General features: G+C 30.7%; 1 long non-coding RNA gene across 4 annotated transcripts in view; it reads right to left on the bottom strand.

Moving 5' to 3' along the window:
• Positions 1-210: 210 nt before the first annotated feature.
• Positions 211-5,004, bottom strand: part of LOC149094941 (uncharacterized) — a 5,891-nt gene continuing 1,097 nt past the window's right edge. Inside the window, exons 2-5 of one of the 4 annotated variants that reach the window (XR_016197951.1) lie at positions 3,796-5,004; positions 3,200-3,315; positions 1,039-3,101; positions 211-959 (exon numbers count right to left, since the gene is read on the bottom strand). The exon at positions 3,796-5,004 is cut by the window's right edge and continues 497 nt beyond it. This is a non-coding gene — a long non-coding RNA (uncharacterized LOC149094941). Of the gene's footprint in view, positions 3,102-3,199; positions 3,316-3,795 lie in introns of all 4 variants that reach the window. The other 3 variants (XR_016197952.1, XR_016197950.1, XR_016197953.1) reach the window with 3 other exon arrangements.

Raw genomic sequence — 5,004 nt, 5'->3', positions numbered from 1 at the left:
TTGTTTCTCATCAATCCTAACTTCATTACTGCACTTCTAAGCTTTGTGCTAACAATTGCTCTTACAATGGCAAACTACTTGTACAAATAAACCATGTTAATGCCAACCTGTTGGTTTGAACTTTAAAGAGACTAACTGTATAATATTAATAATAAAACAAAAGATTAATCGGTTAATCCATTCAAGTAATTCAACTGAAAGTAGCCTCAATTCGCGCATCCAAACCGATAACTCAGATTGAACTCATTACATTTAACCTTTCAGGATTATTCAGTCTAGTCGAATTGAAAATCAATGTTTTATACATTATGACGATTGATCTTACAATGATCTTAATATTCTTGTTAGATATTATAATAAAATTGAATACCTGATTATGATTTATTACAAAAGTTTTAGAGACATTATTCAAAGAAATGACCAATAATGGTCAATAATGAACAATGCTTTGCTTTATAATCATTTAATCAATTACATTTTAAAATCGAATATATTTCACAATTAAATGACTCACAATGAATAAGAGAAACATGAAGGTAATCTTAGACGTCACCTAAAGCACCGCAAAAGGTCCAATTGTTGTTTTCTAAACGTCTAGACCAAAGGTTTTTCTGCAATTAAGAAACGAATATTCATTTGAATTCAATTAAACTATCAAAATGGACAGAAACGAATCGATTGTTGCCAAAGGTTTTCTGGTCAAGTACAACCTAATGTTATCGCCTTTCCCTCGATGGTTCATCATATTTACTCTTGGATTTTGTGGATTCATTAAAAGCATTCGACGGATCCTTGCACTTCTTTCCTTTAGTTCTTCAATGGAACCAAGATCCCAAGTATTCGATATTATCCGATATGGTATTTACGTTGCCATTTTATTGTCGCGTTGTGTGATTGTAACTTTTGGTCTTGACTGGAAAGCATTTGCAGCATACATTGAACAATTGAGTCGCCTGGAGCTGGAAAAGGATGTGGAAAGTGTCAAACAAATCAAACGAGAACGAAAACTTAAAAATTGGTTCTGCTTTGTTTCTTTACTTTCATACATGATGATAATGCTAACCAGCCCGGTGAATCGGCGAAGAAGTGGGATCGATTTAATCTGTGAAACTTTCGTAGATTTAATTTTGCTGATTGCACACTTTTCCTTGGTTCACTTGATCATAGATCTTTGTATTTGCTTAAACGTCGCTTTTCAATACGTTAACCATCATTTGGCAAACTTTCAGATTAACTCAGCCGATCCAATGTTGTCTGAGTTAAGAAGTAATCGGTTATTTTATAGCTGTACCATTCGAGCCTCACAAGAAGCGGAAAAATTTGCCCGTCATTTCATCGCTTGGTTTTATTGCCAGTTCATTTTGTTCAACATTGTCAACAATGTTGATATCTTAGGACCAAATGTTGAAACAGGTGTAACCTACGGCTTGTTTATGGTCTTGGATATTATCAATTTAGCCTATTTAACGGTTAAACTGGTTGCTGTAAACAAAGTTTCAACTGCAGGCATGGAGCATTTGTACGAAATTTCATATGACTTAAAATCTTACAGTTTACGTAATGAGGTAACGTAATGATTTGTAAATCATTTCAAATCTAAATTGTGTTTCCTCTTTGACAGAATAACCTTTTTCTCAATCGAATGCTCTGGCAAAATGTTGGTTTCACCTTCTCTGATTTATTCCTGATTAATCCTAATTTCATTACTTCCCTGCTAAGCTTTGTTTTAACAATCGCTCTCATGATTGCTAATTTTCTGTATCATTAGACTTCAGCTTCAAAACCAGAAACGCAAAGTTAATAAGTTAACCACAAGATGACTCTACTATCCAATCGAGTCAATTGACTTTGACTTTCAATTCTGATGTTGAATATAATATTCAAACCTCTACAATCAACTCAAATTGCACTCATTTCTTCAAACATTTCTAGATTATCAAAGCAACCCATTTACACTTAATCATCGTAATATCACCAATTGAGATAATCTATGTTAGGTCCAATTTGGTTCCAGAGGATTAATCAATAAGACCACAAACACTCCTGTTATACCTTATATGTATCGAATGCATTTCTTGATGTTCAACTCTCCTTTGGGTGTGTAACGTTTTATACCCAAATTCAGTGTCACTTTAGCTTATTTGAACCAGTAAGTTTAAAGATAATTTATTAAAATTATGATTAACTTTAATAAAAATATTAAACCATCAACCAAATTGGCCTCAGAATTAAATCTTGCTTGAATATTTCTTGTTGTTCAATTGTTGTTCAATTGAAACGATAACCTTGACAATTGATGTTAACTAATCTAAATTACTTTTTAATAAAAGGACAGCTTATTCATATTTAAGGTTTGGTATTGATATATTAACCAATAGAACAAATAAAAAGTATGAATAATTTGTGTATTAATTTATATATTAGTTGGTCAAACGTAACAAAATGAATAACTCCACCTGAATAAATCAAAAGCAATTTGTTAATGAGAGTAAAAGTATTACTTTTACCTAAAATCAAATAAGTTGAATATTTTCACTAAACTCAAGATTCAACCTTTCCAGTCGTTTATAATAGATTGATTGTTTTTAATTAAACCAAGAAAACAGTTATTAAAAACAATTCACTAGTTACAAGCTCAACTATCAAAAATGTATTAATTTTAAACTTTCATGATCAACAATAGTATGAACCAAATTGAGATCAATTGTTGTAATTTTCAACAGTCGATTAGCATTTTTGCTTCGCTCAAATGTGGAAACGATTCAGGTTAATGAGCAAAACTGACTTTTTCAAGGTAGCCTACAGTACACCATCAACAATCAAACACTGGTCAAACATCAACTATCAGCCACCAATGACCAATTACTAGCAATATATTTTGGTCTTTGGTCAATCTGACAGTTTAATTGGTATTCTTGGACAAAGTCAATGATTCGGAAAACCGCCAATCCTCATGAATTAACCATCCCATTAATCACACCATCAATTAATTTACTCCTTTCATGTCAGTCTGGATTGATTAATTAGTGATTCAAATAAATGATTCTTTGTTACACTGGTAGCCATTATTGTACTTGTTTTGTTGATTGTTGATGAAAAATCTAAAATAAGTGAGAAAAGGAAACAAAATTAGTTGAACCAGATATGATTGTTAATTGCTGTTTATACAGTTAGGAGATTGCTGAATTTATTAACTAACCTTGCAACATTAAATAATAATTTGCAACTTTCGCTACTTCTTTTGCGTTTCTCCTCAAGAAGCTATTATCATGATTATTGCCATTATTCCTAATTGAATGGCTTTATTAACTGCATCTGAAATGAAAAAGCAAACAGTTGAGCTTAATGATTTAAATTATTTGCCGAGCAAAGATTTTTTTAGTAAAATTAAATGAAAATAATAACAAAATGAAAAAGTTGCCTCAAGATTTGTTTTGGAATGAAAGAGAAGTAAAAAAACTTGTTTGTATCTCACCCTTTCCAGGTAAAGATAAAGGTAAAATGTTAAGTGCTAATTGTAAATATTGCATACAAAGTGAACAAAAGTCGACTACAATTAAGCAAATGAAAACGATCAAAACTCAATGTCAAGATGTTCAATGATCAAATTAATGTTTGCAATTTTTCTTGATAACCAATGTTAACATTATTAAACTATCAATATTGGTAATTAACCATAACAGCCAGCTATTTAGTTAATTTAACAATCATGACTTTGAGAAGTAAAAAATTAGCAATTTCACTTGGCATGTTTCACAGCAAATATTGAATTCACTCTTGAAATGAACGAGTTACCTTCCTTTGCTTCCATCATTTAATCTAGATTGCTTTATCGTTAATAAATTGGGCACAATTAGAATTTCCAAAGTTAATGAATTGAAGGCAATAAATGATAATTTGACAGAGTAATTATAACCAATGAAGGAACCGAGACAATCACAGTAATAAGATTTGAACATGGTTAAGACTCGCAGAGTAAATTCAAAACAAATATCAAGACAAAATATCGGTATCCATCTGCAACTCACTGATTAAAGAGGAAACCGTTTAAAATTCAGCTGATTAAACGATGATCACAATCATAATCACACTATATTCGGGGAACTGATGAAAATTAGATGAAATTGATTAGCCGTTGATGCTTGAATAAGATAATTAAACTCACAAAATAAAAGACACAAACGTTGAAGCAGAAGACTTATGTCAGAAGTTGAAACGCAAAAAAAGGAGGGAAAGTGTTTCTTTACCAAAGAAGCCAAAGGGGTTATCTGCTAATTTCAAACGGTGGATTAATATTAAAATCTTTGTTTGAAAAGATTAAAGGTTAATTGTAATCTGCATATTAGTGGAATTAAAATTATCTGACATTTTTGACGCTAAACAAGTGGAAGAGACAAAGATTTTCCTAAGATCTAGTGTAAATGGTGGGTGATGTCGATTCTTATAAGGTTAATTAGTATGTAAATCAACATTTAGTCAAGTCAGTAATCCAAGAGTTAAAATAAGAATTAGGAAAAAAGTTGAAAATTTGAATGCTTATCTGAAATGTATAATAGTAAGCTGATTAACTGAGAACCATTAATGCTACTCAAAATGAGATTAGGCCTAAAAAATGGAGGATGTACTTGATCCCATTGTTTAATCCAATTGTTTATTCAAAGCTAACAAAAGGTAATTAAGTAAATTATAAGGTAATACCTTGATAATGGTAAATCATTAAATATAATCACACATAGCTGCAATACAATGTTCACATTTATTAATAAGTGGGATTCATCATTCATTAAATGTTTTTAACAGCAATTACATTATCCATAATATAATAATTCACTGTAATGATTTAAGTTTAAATTTACAGCTAACAAAACAATTAAAGAGTCAATTAGGAAACTGTATTAATCAAATCCCATCAGCAGCACATTATTTTGATTATATTTTTATGCATGTTTCACTTGTTACCAGGTAAACGAGATTGTTAACAGTTAATTTGAAATCAAGTCAATG

The sequence above is a fragment of the Tetranychus urticae genome, chromosome 1 (assembly GCF_039701765.1).
Source record: "Tetranychus urticae isolate SD_2017Ah chromosome 1, NJAU_TeUrti_SD_1.0, whole genome shotgun sequence".
NCBI lineage: Eukaryota > Metazoa > Arthropoda > Arachnida > Trombidiformes > Tetranychidae > Tetranychus > Tetranychus urticae.
Note: the sequence above shows the minus strand (reverse complement) of the source record. Positions and strands in the feature narration are given on the sequence as shown.